Source organism: Sceloporus undulatus, chromosome 3 (assembly GCF_019175285.1).
Source record: "Sceloporus undulatus isolate JIND9_A2432 ecotype Alabama chromosome 3, SceUnd_v1.1, whole genome shotgun sequence".
Lineage (NCBI taxonomy): Eukaryota > Metazoa > Chordata > Lepidosauria > Squamata > Phrynosomatidae > Sceloporus > Sceloporus undulatus.
Window position 1 is genome coordinate 212,277,110 of NC_056524.1, and position 14,791 is coordinate 212,291,900.

The 14,791-nt window shown below is 44.1% G+C and overlaps 1 protein-coding gene across 2 annotated transcripts in view; it reads right to left on the reverse strand.

The window, feature by feature from the left end:
• KCNIP2 (potassium voltage-gated channel interacting protein 2) overlaps positions 1 to 14,791 on the reverse strand; it is a 169,108-nt gene that overhangs the window by 92,114 nt on the left and 62,203 nt on the right. The window lies entirely within an intron of this gene.

Below are 14,791 nucleotides of genomic sequence, written 5' to 3' on the forward strand. Positions count from 1 at the left end.
TAATGAAAAGCTTTTACCACCATTGGAAATGAAGGGAAAAGGTGGACTTTCCTTTTAAATAATAATAAGAAGAATATAATAATAAAATTTATTTATATCCCACCTCTCTACAAAATGCAATCGAGGCAGCTTACAAGATTAAGATATACAGTCCAAACCCTCACCCCACCTTAAAATACAATTAAACAATGTAGAATTTAAAACATAAAACATATTTAAAAACAATACAATAACTGTGGTGAAGTCAGAAGTCAGCAATTAGATTTTCCTTTGGCTAGCCAGAGAATTATTCAGGAAAGGCCTGCCGCAAGAGATCCGTCTTTATAGCCTTTTTAAAGCTTTTTAGAGTGGTAATGTGATGGATCTTGTCCGGCAGGCCATTCCACAATCTGGGCGCAATAGGTGAGAAGGTCCTCTGGGAAGGTCCTCTGGGAAATTTTCCCCCGAGGATCTAAGTGTGCGGGGAGGATTATATGGAGGGAGGCGGTCCCGAAGATAGGTTGGACCCAAGCCATTGAGGGCTTTAAAGGTGATCACCAACACCTTGTACTGGGCCCGGAAACTGATGGGCAGCCAGTGGAGTGATCTTAAGATCAGTGTTATATGGTCTCTTCTGGATGTACCAGAGACCAATCTGGCTGCCATGTTCTGAACTAATTGAAGTTTCTGGACCAAGCACGAGGGTAGCCTCATGTGGGGTGCATTGCAGAAATCAAGGCGTGAGGCTACCAGTGCATGTACTACAGTCTCAAGGTCCCTGACTTCCAGGAAAGGGCGCAGCTGGCGTATCAGCCGAAGCTGATAACAGGCACTCCTGACTATCGCATTCACCTGATTTGTCATGTGAAGCGACAAATCTACGTGCACCCCCAGACTGCGAACACAGTCCTTTGAGGAGTGTGACCTCTTCTAGGACTGGAGGTTGTATCCCGATGCCTGGCTTCGGAGCCGATACCGTAAGTACCTCCGTTTTGTCTGGATTCAGCTTCAATGTGTTTTCCCTCATCCAATCCATTACTGCTTTAAGACAGTCATGGACAGGCAAGACACCATCTGAAGTCAAAGCTGAAGACCAAGACATAGAGAAATATATCTGGGTGTCATCAGCGTACTGATAACACCCTGCCCCATGCCTCCAGATGATCTCTCCCAGTGGCTTCATGTAAATGTTGAAAAAGCATCAGGGACAGGATGGCGCCTTGTGGGACACCACAATTAAGCTCCATCCTTGCTGAGCAATTGTCCCTGAGCACCACCCTCTGGAATCTGCACGAGAGGAAGGAACGAATCCACTGAAGCGCAGTGCCTCCTATTCCTAAACTTCTCAGACAATTCAAGAGGATGTCATGATCTATAGTGTCAAACGCCACTGAGAGGTCCAGTAGCACCAGCAGGGTCACACTATCCCTGCAGGTCCAATCCCATGCTGCTTGAGGGATACAGGGAGTTGGGATTGCTGAGCTTTGGTTTTACTGTCATCTTCAATGCCATCTACACAAACAGACAAGTATTGCCATTACCCCACCACATGCCAGCTGACAAATCTTTTTCTTGCAGGGATTCAGGGATGGTGAGCCAGTGCTACACACTCAAGTTCCTAGAACAGCCTAAGGTGGTAAATCTTGTTTCTCTCATCACTGCTTCTGTCCACACTGTCTCTAGGTTGGCTGCTGGAAGTCCAATCCAGATAATATCCTCAAAGGACCTAGTTTGACTCTGAGACTCCAACTGCTGGACCTTCCCCATCCAAAATAAAGAAATAAATTGAATTGTACTGTTGCCATGGAGTAGCAGAAGGATTTACTGTATAGTTTGCTTTGTGGTACCATTAATTTATTTCTTGACAAATGCTTTCTACCTCCCCAGAGGCTAATTAATTGCACCACAGGTGTGGGAACATTGTGATCATCCTGTGTTAAATCCATCCCTTCTGCCTTAGCTTCAGTTGATCCCCATTCGCAACCCAACATGCATGATTTCACACAAACAAACATCCTAGCTGACGTCAAGGTGGTTTTAATTTGAGAGACACGGTGATGGGAGGAGCAATCTATAGCGGAGAAAACAGCAGTAGGATGCTTAATGTTGATGCTGTGTTTTCTTTGCACCATTCAAAGGTTTGCCTATGGCGTCTTCTCCAGGCAATCTAAGTCCACCTTTCATAATGCATTTTTTTTCTTAAATGGGAAAGAAGCATTGAGATTCTAGTGCACATAACTACTTAACAAAGCCAGAAACAGCAAGAAAGTCAGAACTTCCCTTGATTTCTTCCTGGATGATAGACCAAGTACAGTCAGCCCTTCATATCCGCAGATCCTTTATCCATGGATTCAAGCATTCACAGCTTGAAAATATTATACATATGTAAAAAACAAAACACAACCTTGATCTATTTTCTATAAGGGACACCATTTTGCTATCCATTGTTTTTAATGGAACTTAAACATCCATGTCATGGAACCTAACCCCAGAGGCTACCAAGGGCCCATTGTAGGTGTTCTTGTTTTTAATCCAGAAATCACTTCACTTGGGAAGAGACCATGGGGACCAGTGGGAGAATATAAGTTTGGCACAAAGAGTTTCCAGGTTCAACCCTTGGCATTTCCACTTAAAAGGTTCAGTCTTTTCCATTACCTTCCATTTCTTCAGTCTTATGGGAAACACTGAAATCAGACTGGGAAACCAACCCTAGTAAGAGTAGACAGAGAAGGAGAATCTTAGAACGTATGACTGAATCTGACCCTCCCTGATTCCCCAGATGACCACACACCCTTCCCCATATTACCATATTGGGGGGGGGGGTGTTTCCAACCCTTGGCAGACAGCCTGTATGGCTCATCATAGTACAGTGAGCTCTCCACATTCACTGGGGTTAGAGGCAAAAGACCCCACAAAGGGGGGGGGGAAACAAAAACAAATAAAAAGCTCCTTTTCTAAAAACCTGAGAGAACATCTCTGCAGGAATATTTCCATGCAACTCTATGGGCAACATCTAGCAGAAGTTGACCACAGGAATATACTAGAAGATCTATGAATGCCTAGAGAAGTGTTTTCTCTGAAATCTCTACATCCTCCAGTGTAACTCTACGGTCAACCTCTGGCAGAGTCGCATTGGAGGATCTAGAGATTCCTAGAGGGAACATATTAATCAAATCCACAAAAGTCGAAACTGCAAATGTGGAGGGCCAACTATAACAGTACATCAAAAGTGCAGGATGCAATGCTGAGTATAAAATGCAATTTCCCAAAAATCTCAGCATTCATTTTTAAAACAAACAAACAAAAAATTCTGTACCTTATGGCTATAAAGATATAATAATAATAATAATAATAATAATAATAATAATAATAATAATAATAATTTATATACCGCCCTATGGCAAACCAATCCGGGCGGTTGACAACAGTAAAATATAAAATATAACAATTAAAAACACTTTATCCCTCCCCCCCTTAAGACAATATTAAACAGTATAACATATTAAAAACACAACATCAAGCATAAAAACAGCAATTAAAACCCTGATTTCCTTCACAGAGTTGTTGTGAGGATAAGCTCATTACATAAAGAGAACAGGAAGCCTGCTTATACTGCTTCTTTCATATACATGAAAGATGATGTGGAACTGAAAGACAGCTTGGAAGTGGTATCTAGTTCAGAATGCAAAAACATGCCTCTTAAATGGAGTGTGTTGTAGACAGTGCACAATTCCAATCTTGGTTTAGCTATACACTAACTGCATACATCAAAATTGCTGGTTTTGACCTTTAAAACAGCAAATGTTTTAGACTAGAGCCTCCAGGTCCTACCAGTTAAAGGTGGTAAGGACAGAAAGTCAGGCTTAACTGGTAACTGGTGGAGCATTTCTTAGCAGGGCTTGGAAAAATTACATACTTTATTGGAATACAACTCCCAGAAGCTCCCAGACAGCATGGCTGAGTGGGGAACTGAAGCAAGATTTCCCACATCCCTGTCCACAGCTCTAACCATTGCATCACATCCTAGCTGTTGGGAGCCCCAGAGTGAAAACCACACTGTATCATGAATCTCTTTGAGTGGCTTTGTCCCAATTTCTCTCTCACTTCGATTTCCTTCACAGAGTTGTTGTGAGGATAAGCTCATTACATAAAGAGAACAGGAAGCCTGCTTATACTGCTTCTTGTCCAAGAGCACCCAATGGCCTGCCTGGTTGGCAGGAGTAAGTTAGACTAGTTTGATAAGCTGGTGGCAGGGGATGGGTGGGTTCCCCAGAATACCAGGGACCTACTCCATATTTGTACCCATCAACTGTTTCTTTCTTTCCTGAAAATCACTGTGGACTTGCAGCCACAGTGGTTCATGGACCAGCACCAGCAGTCCATGGACTACCTCTGACTAATAAGGGTCATTACCACTACCCAAAGCCTCGAATCCTGATTTGAGCTATTTCCCCTTTATTCCCACTGGAAATCAATCCTGATCCTCATTGGATCGATTCCAGGTCGATTCGAGTGGGGAAAACATGGGACAAATGCCAAAAGCCTGGGGTATTTATGTAGCTGTTTTTAACAGGATTTTTGTTGTTGTTGATGTTGTTGTTGGAATGTATCCCGAACCATGTCCCACAACTGGGAATGCCAGATCGAGATCTATTCTTTGGGGGGAGGGGCAAATGGCAGAGGGGTGTGTGTCATCCATCCCCAAGATGTCACACACACACACCCAGTGCTGCCTTTTGTTTTAAAAAACAAAAATAAAACTAATCGTAAAATTGATAGATTGCCAAAGAGCTACTTGCAAAGGTGAATAGCTGATAGGTCATTCTACCGATTTTGCAATTAGTGTTATTTTTTAAAAAAAGAATCCCCCATCTTCCTCCTCCTCCTCCCGGTTTCCTTCCTTCCTTCCTTCCTTCCTTCCTTCCTTCCTTCCTTCCTTCCTTCCTGTGTTCCTTCCCTCTTCCTGCTGGGCTTCCTCTGCTTCTCCCAGGGCTGGCGGGGCTTCTGGCGCTGCTGCCAGCCACTGCAGCTTCTCCCGGGGGTGGCAGGGCCTACGGCACTCCTGCCAGGCTGCTGTCGCTTCTCCCAAGGCCAAAGGGGCTTGCGACATTGCTGTCACGCCACTGCCACTTCTCTCGGGGCTGAGGGGGCTTGTGATGCTGCTGTCGCCCGGGCCAGCATGGGGCAAATGGCAGCAGCATAGCAGCAGCACCTGACGCCCCGCCAGTTCCAGGAGTGGCAGCAGCGGGGGCACAGCAATGATGGGAGGTAAGCAGGAACGAAGATAGGAAGGAAGGACAAGAAGGGGGAGAGGGAGAAGGAAGGGAAAGAAGGAAAGGAAAGAAGAAAGGGAGGGAGGGAGGGAGGGAGGAGAGGAGAGGGGAGGAAGAGAGAAAGGGGGGGAAAAGAGAGAGATAGAGGGGGGGTCTGGTGGGAAGGGGTTTGGGGAGGATGGGGGGCAACCGGCTGAAGGGCTGCTGCCTTCCCCAGCTCCTCTAACGGTAATGACAAGCGTTCCCGGCTAAAAAAGCAATTCCAAAAAAGGTCCCTTTTCATAGTATGAATTAGGGACCTTTTGGAAGCGCTTTACTTGGCAGAGCGAAGCCGGGTTCCTTCCAACGCAGATTATATCCCGAGTGGGAATGAGCCCATACTAAGTTAAACCTGTTACTTGTACTTAAATGCTTTACCATATGAGGGAGCACTGTACCTACACTACAACATCCCATAACAACTTTCCAATACAAATTCAGTTTAAATACAAACTGTAAAATAATAGTTAAAATAACCAGTACAAAGCATTTTAGTAAATCAATGGTTTTAATCTTATATCTTGGGTTCTCGTGCCTGTCACGAAATTATGGAAGTGAGAGAGAAATTGGGACGAAATTATGCCAAACATGATTGGGAATAGAGATGTGAAGGCCTGTAAAAAAAATGAGGGGGGAAAATTGTCCATGCTTTTCCCAAATCATGCTAAAATAAAATATTCCGTAATGGGATTTTCTTCCTTTTTTCAATTTTTTCTTTTTTTTTTTCCTGCCCCACCCTTTCCCTTTTTTTTCTATTTTTTTTTCTGATTGGGAATAAAAAAATAACTCAGGGGCTGTACAGATTGGCATCAAAGGCCAGCATGGGGGTGGGTGTCTGCACAACACATGCCCCGACTCTGCCTCCATGCTGGTGTGATGCATCCAGATGACGTAGCACCAAAGGAACGCCAAAAATCTGTGGTGCCAGAGGCTATTGTGCCCTTACCATGGCACAAAAGGAGCTACTTTTTGTGGCTACTTTTTGCGCCATGGAAAGGCCAGATAGAGGCTGTGGCATGTGGTTGCCGCAGCCCCAATCTGGCAAAGAAAGAGGTGGCTGCAGGCCACCCAATAAGGGCGGTCTGTTCAGTCTCACGGCTAAAGCATATTAATTCTTGCTACTATTGTGTAGCTTCTCCATTTACTATTTTAGTGTTGTGACATATGGATTTCTCATAATAAACATATTGCCTAATTATATGTACTTAAGAGGCTGGCCAGCACAGTGTAGTGGTATGAGTGTTGGATATGGAATCTGGGAGATCAGGGTGTGAATCCCCTCTCAGCCATAGACACCCATTGGGTGATGTTGGGCACTTCACACACTGTCAGCCTCAGAGGAAGGCAAAGGGGAATCCTCTCTCAATAAATTTTGCCAGGAAAAGTTAAAACAGCTTTCGGATTGTCATAAGTAGGGATGACTTGAAGACATCCAACAACAACAAAGGAGAAAGAACTTTTAGCCTGCATTACACTCACTAGATGGCACTGCAATTCCATTGCTCACGTTTCGTTTCAAGAAGTTGTTGTTGTTCTCATTGTTATTGTTTTTGTATGCCATTAAGTCAGCTTCCACTTAAGTCCACTTATGTCAACCTATAAGAAAGAAGTGGCACTAATACTAGTAGCTTGTTATTATTCATCTCCAGCCTCTGTTCCTTCCACCAGCCATCACACTAAACCCTGTAGATATCTGAGGCACGTTTCTCCATAAACTCCATCTGAAAAGTGGGTTAAAATGAACATCTCCATAACACTGGCTTGAGCTGCACTGAAATTATGTAACAGCCACAGAGAACACAGTGAATAGTGTCTAAGTATATCTGTTTTGAATCAACAGGAGTCAGTAGTGCAGTTCTATTCTGCTTTGGTCATGCCTCTCCCGGAATACTGTATCCAGCTTTGAGCACCACAGTTCAAAAAGGATATTGACAAGCTGGAATGTGTCCAGAGCAGGGGGACTAACATGATCAAAGGTCATGAGGAATAATTTAGGGAGCTAGGTATGACTAGCTTGAAGTAGAGAAGACTGAGAGGTGGCATGATAGCCATCTTTAAATATATGAAGGAATGTCATGTAGAAGATGGAGCAAGCTTATTTTCTTCTGCTTCGGAGACTAGAGCATGAGCCAGTGGATTCAAATTACAAGAAATGAGATTTTACCTGAACATTAGGAAGAACTTCTTTACTTTAAGAACTGTTCAAAGTGGAATAGATTGCTGGAGGATGGACTCTGTTTCTTTGACGTTCTTTAAGCAGCTCTGACAGACTGGAAAGAAGGTAATAAACTCAACAGGTGTAGAGTTGCCAGGTCAAGATTATCTCTGATCCTAAGGTGCTTTCTGCACCGCCATTTGGGACGTCCGGAGGACATCCCATTTTAAAAAAGGGGCGTCTCTTACAGACGCCCCTGGGCCTAGTACGGACTCCGTCCGTACAAGATGCCACCGGCCCTTCTACATGGCCGGCGCCATCTTTGTGTATCGGACGCTGAGCGTCCGTACGCATCGCGTCCCTTGTGACATAGCGAGTGCGCCCCTGGTGCCTTGCTATGTCGCAAATGCGACGGAAAAAGAAGCTCCATTTTGGAGCTTCTTTTTCAGTCCGCAGGGGAGCCGCGCTGTGTGGAGGCTCCGGCTCCCCCACGGACTAGCCAGCGGCGGCGGCAGAGCGCCGCAAAGCGGCAGTCTGTACCCCGCCCCAGATTTCAGGGCTAGACCCTGAAAGTCATAGGGCCAGCCCCTTTGTGAAAGGTGGAATTTATAAAGGGCAGCCCATGGCAATGTCACTCAGCATGATACATTAGCCCACAGTCGACAGAAGATGCCATTCCAAAAAAAAAATGTTTTTAAGCCCACCAAGTTAGGGAAATATACTCTTTTTAAGGCTACACTGTTGCCCTGAGATTTCTTCCCCTCATTCTGAGGTTCAGAGAAGAGGGTATAAGCCTTAAGATCTGGGAACCCTAAATGGGAATGTAGGGAAATGGATCACCCTGAGAACATACCATTCACTTATGTGGCCAGATGCAGCCCTTTTACCACCTGCAACAGAACTTCTAAATAGCACCACAGATCACAGGATGGAAATATCCATACCCAACTGTCCTAATTTGACGGGAACAATCCTGATTAATCTGCTGTCATCCTACTTTTTCAGCTACATTAAAATGTTCCAATTTGTCCCTCCTCCTCCCACTTTCCGTCGTCATCCTAGCCTACTTCAATTGCTGCAAACTGAATTCAAAGTGCAAAAGTAGTTTGCACTCAATTAATTCACCAGGGGAAAGAAGAGGGGGTTGGAAACTTGCCCTTTTATCCAAAATGCAAAGATCCTGAGAAGGCACCCACAATCAATATTCAAATAGGGGATTTTTATTAGCTCATAATAACAGCAGCCAAGAGGGCTCGGGCAACTAAAGGGGGATCATTCCTGTGTACTGTATAATGGTTCCAAGGAACAGGACGCCCAAATGCAGGTTTGACACAATTTTATTTGTAATCAAGGAAAATTACCATTCACACAAGACATCTACTCATGCATACACTCAAGAACTAATGATATAAAGGTGGTAGCAGATAGCAACTTAAAGGGATTTGCAGAAGGTAATACTGTACCAATTCATAGCTTCAATCAGGGATGCAGTGAAATGGAAAATAGTTCAGCTGCTGCCTTGGGACCATGAGGTGGCCACTTTATGCTGAAATGTCAGGTGAGATACTGACAGAGTGGCTGTTTGAATCTCAAACAAGACCAAACTGGCAGGCATATTTATAGGGCAAAATGTTTCCTAGGATAGATTTTGGGATTAAAATGAAGCTTCCAGGAGAAATGGTATTTTGTAAATGACTGGACAATCAGAGCAAATGTCTCTGGACAACTGAGCATCTCCTCCAGAACTTGAATTTCTGTTAATTTGTAAGCACAAGGCCTATCACCCACCATCATTCCTATCAATGAAAGAATTGCGTGCTCTTGAGCTTCCCCCATGCTGAACCAGTAGGATCTCCTTTGGCCACGGTTGTTCTTATACAGCCTAGCTAGTATCCTGCACTGGAAAGATGCCTTCTTGGCTACACGCCAAGAACATTCCTTTTGATATCAACTTGATACTGAAAAAGGGGAGGCGTGGAGGGGGCTAGACCTTGGAGTAACACTTTCAAGGATGTCCAGGCAAAAGCAGACTTTCACAGTTGTGTGTTCTTCCTCATTAATAATTGTTGCCATATCGAACACACTCTGATTCAGTTTATCCATGAGCATGGTGGTTTTCATCTCTCAAATGTTGTGGGGAGTATGGTACTCTGCCAGCAGGAGCAATAGTCACCAATGGCCCTAGACTACTTGCTCTCATTGTACCACAGGTAATCTACCCTTGCTTTAATGGATGGGTAGCCAAAGTGTGGCCTTGGGTCCACATGCAACCTCCAAGAAAAGCCCCCTGAATGTCCCAGAAGGGAAAAAAATGGCCTCCTTGATTTAATAGATCCCCAAGCTCCCTCACTCATAGAATCTATCCTACCTTAACATTTAACACTAGAGAAGTATATTTTTATTGCTGCCTTGCCATTTTATTTTATTTTTGTGTTTTTTAATGAAAATTTATTGGTTTAAAATAATATTTACAATAGTGCATATATTCTTATAACATACATAAAAACCATACATTATAACAAATAATAATGATGACTTCCTGGAGTTCATTCTGATTATGTTCTAAAGATTAGACCTTCTGAAGTCTTTAAATAACAAAAACCTGTTCTCATATGCCAGCCTAGCTGCCTTGCCATTTTAGAACTGCCACACCTAACATCCTTCAAAACAGAGATGGGCAAACTCCAGCAGTACAAGGACCAATCTTCAAGCACAATGGCCATCTGTCGGGGATGCTTTGATTGTGATTTCCCGCATGGCAGGGTTTTGGACTGGGCCCTTGTGGTCTCTTCCAACTCTACGATTCTATGATTCTACATATCCCAGCACCCACAGTGGTGACCTTCAAGAATAGCAATCCTTTTTTGGCCCTCTCCCACTTATATTGCTAAGATGGACAAAGAGTCTGTGGGTGCTCAGATCTGCAAAAATGTCTTTTGGAGACCACTTGTGGCCCACATATTACATGAACCCAACCCCTGCTTCAAAACTTTACAGCCAAATGACAAATGATCTGCAATCTGGCTGTGATTTCTCCCCTTCTGTCTGAATGAGTACTTTGTTGTGAGGTTGCGAGTGGCAAGGCTCCTGTTGCACAGGCCTCCCGTTGCACCTCCTTTTGCTAGACTTCTTTTGCATTCGTCTTATTCTAATCCCACCCATCTGGATACTGAGACTAAAACCCTGATCCAAGCATCAGTTCTCAAGAATCCAGCTCTCTGAGCCCAATGGAACTGCTGCCTCCTCAGTGAAGGATGCATAGGATTGAAGCACAAGAGGCCTCAAGCAAGATGTGGCAGCACTCAAGGCAAGAGCTGGCTCTCTACAGGGCAACCCTTGAGACTTTTCCCTAAGATGTTGCCAAATCTGTGCAACCTGCCAGGGGCTTGAGCTTGGCAAAGAAACTGTTTCCCTAGCACACCGCCATCTGGACTGGTATACAACAAGAACATCCCGATAGCAAAACATCAGCCCATAGAATGCATCTTTTTTCTTTTTTTTTTGTTTTGTTTGCTGTGAAATATTTATTAATGCAGCTGCTCAAAGACAGGAAAGGTGGGTCTAGTGGAGACTTATCAGGTACTTATGAAACATATTCTGGCCATCAATACATCCCTGAAGGCCAAATCTGTTAGCCAGATGTGTAGTCCAGGGGTCTAATCTCTGAAAGCAGAGATATTGGGGCCCAGTGCATTGTCCGAACATGGCAATGTCTCTGAATAGAGAACAGCGCAGATAATACTAGATGGTATTTAGTATCCAAGGAAGGGAATAATAGTTTTTATTTACAATGAGCAAACCACAAGCAAGCAAGCAAGTAAGCAAGCAAGAAAAGGAGCTCAGATAAAGAAATCAAGTGCATCTAGAGGTGAAATCATTTTGGCCCACTTGGTGGTAGGGAGTTCTCAAGGATTCAGATATCACTCTGAGAGATTGAGTGTCAACCTTATAGTACAGGAACAATGTACAGTGATCCCTCCACATTCGCTGGGGCTAGGGGTCAAGGACCCCCGTGAATGTGGAAAAAATACAAATAAAAAAACCCTATTCTTTTTACCTAAGAGAACACCTCTCTAAAAATAAATAAAAAAATAAAAATAAAAAATAAAAAAAATTATTTATATACCGCCCTTCTATAAACCAGGGTGGTGTACAACATGAATATCATATACAACAAATACATTAAAACAATACATTAAAACATTCTGGCCAGCGTGCCACTGCTGACGTAGAGGGGGGGGGGGAGAGACTAATTGGAGCCTGTGTCAGGGAAAGCTTGTGTGAACAAGAAAGTCTTCAGCTCCTTCTTAAACTGGGCCAGGGAGGTGGCCGAGCGGAGCTCAATGGGCAGAGAGTTCCAGAGGGTCGGGGCCGAGATGGTAAAAGTCCTCCTTGATGTGGAGGCTAGTCTGGCCCCTGGAACCCTCAATAGCTGCTGCCCAGATGTTCTGAGGGTATGGGGCGGATTGTATGGGGAGAGGCGGTCCTCAAGGTATCCTGGGCCCAAGCCATTTAGGGCTTTATAGGTAATAACCAACAACTTGTATTGTGCCCGGAAGCGAATAGGCAGCCAGTGCAGATCTTTGAGCACTGGTGTTATATGACTGGCTCTGGATATGCCAGTAACCAGTCTGGCTGCCATATTCTGCACTAGTTGTAGCTTCCGGGTGTGGTACAAGGGTTGCCCCATGTAGAGCGCGTTGCAGAAGTCAAAACAAGAGGTTACCAGAGCATGTACTACCGTTTCAAGGTCCCTCTGGCCCAGGTAGGGACGCAGCTGGCGAATCAGCCGAAGCTGATAACAGGTGCTCCTGACCGTCGCATCCACCTGAGATGTAAGGTGGAGCGACGAATCAAGGAGCACCCCCAGACTGCGCACGGAGTCCTTCACAGGAAGCGTGATCCCGTTCAGGACAGGTGGAACCACCGCCATCCCCGGGCCAGGGGAATCTTCAGGTTCTCCAGTGCATCTGTATGGTCCACATCTGGCAGATGTTGATCACAGAATCATGCTGGAGGACCTTGAGCTTGTTTGGAGGTTCTAGCAAGGGAGCGCAGCTATCATATACCCTTGACCGAAGAACGGTACACTCCTTCTACCTGAAATGGTTGTCCTCTTCCATGTTTTTCTCATCCTTGTAGCTGCAAATAATTTTGTCCAAAAAAGTCATGTGTAAGTCATTACTCTTGTTCATTCCGTTGCTGATCATTTAACAAGGAATGTGTTTGGATATTAATTTCTTCATATTGTTTAATACAGATCATAAAACAAGAGTAACTGGACAGTCCTTTAAGTAACCTAGAGCAGAGGTCTGCAGCCATATGCAATCCACAGAATGGATGCAAGTAATATCCCTCTTGTAATAATCTTGATGTCCATCCTTTTCTTGGCATTCTACAAGCCCCTACTGTCTCTGTCTCAAAATTCAAAGTCCTTTGCAAACCCAAACCATGAATAGAAAACAGGATTTAAGCAAATTAGCAGAAGTACAGGAATTATTTTTTCCTAGAAAAATAATTCTATATTTATGTCCAGTGGACATGTGTGCATGAAAAGTATAATCCTGTATTACTTCTGTCTCACCCGCAGTGGACAAATTAATGAGATGGGCTTAACCATCTGGTGCCTGAGGCTACATCAGTGGTTGTCAAACTGAATAATCTGGATATTGTTGGATCAACTCCAAGAAGTGCAAACAAATATGGCCAATATTCAGGAATTCTGGGAGTTGTAGTCCACCAAAGTTTAGAAATTGGTATTGTTCATGGCTTAGACAAATTGCCTGGCATGACTGCAAGACAGCTACATGTCAAAGCAGGATCATAACATGTTGGAAGCCTATGGATTCTGGGCACGTTTTGAGAGGAGGGGACACTTGTACCAGGAGGGGGAATCCCAGGAGGACTAAACACCTTAAATGAATTAATGAATTAATTATTTTTATTAATATCCTGTCTTTTTCCCAGCACAAGACCTCTGTTTCTCCAGGGCAAGAGTCATGAGATTGCCTCCCATCTTCCTTAAGAGCAAAAGTCTGAGAGTACCACTTAAAAAACAGAGAGTGTAAAGCTGAAGAAATAAATAGGCCAGATAACGAGGTTATTTGCATAGCTATTAGCCTCCAGGATTTGCAATCATTTTGACATGAGATGTGCTGTCATGACATGTCATGTCATCACAGTGCCTGAACTTGTGCATTGGGAATTCATCAATGTGGCTGCTCCCCCACCTCCAGCAATGCCCTTCTAGAAAAACACAGCAAATATTTCCTTCTAAATGATGGAGTTCCACACCTAAGAGATCATTAAGCTCATCACCACCTTCCTATGCAGCATCTCCTGCCAAAAAGACAATATTGCTGATTATCAATCCACCCTCAACCCACCCCAGCAAGCTTACTGCAAGTTCCCAACCACTTAGAAGTGCCAAGACATCTTTTTCTCTGCCAGCTTCCCTCTTGATTTAATTGAAGAGATACAGAGCCAGGTGGACTTATTCAGAGTTGTACAGGAGCCAGGGCTGGCAGGTGAAAGCACCAGCACCATTTTGATCAGCAGGGATGACATCATCTCCCATCCCACTCAGGCCTCTAAGCTTGGCTTGCGGTCCATGGCACCTGGTGTTGCTGGTGTCAGTGGGGCACTAGCTATGCTCTGGATTTCAGTCTTTAAAGACGAGATATCTAAAATGCTAAACATATTGGGGGAGTACAGTATTTCCTTTTAAAGATCAAGCCAAAACCTGGAGCAGATTCACTGCCCCATTGACATCAGAACTGCCAGTCACCCCTGCTTGAAATCCTTGCAGAAAGTGTAGGAGAAAGTGATTTTTCTTCTGGTAATAATATATTCTTGAAAACTATTCCTGTTGTAATGCAAGGTATTGTGGGGAAGGTAGCTTGGTCTGGATGAGGCAATTTAGACCCATGCACTTTATCAAAGAGCTGCTCCTATTGGATATGAAAGTGGTTAGAACTGGATTGCTGATATTAATCTACAGAGCTGCCTGTATTTGGGGGCTCTTCGGGGATGGGGGAATGGCTCTGAAGACTATCAGGATGAGAAATTAAAGAGCAGAATTACACCACTGGTCTCATAGCTAGTTGGCAGATACCTAGGGCAGGACTTTGAAAGGGAGAGAACTCTGAACCTGGAGTTCCATCTACACTATAGAAATAATGCAGTTTGGCATGACTTTAAGTGACATAGTTCCATTCTATGGAACCCTGGAATTTGTAGTTTTATAAGGTCTTAAACCTTCTCTGCCAAAGAGTGCTCGTGTCTCACAAAACTACAAATCCCAGGATTCTGTAGGATGTAGAATGGTATAGGTGAGTCCAGGTTC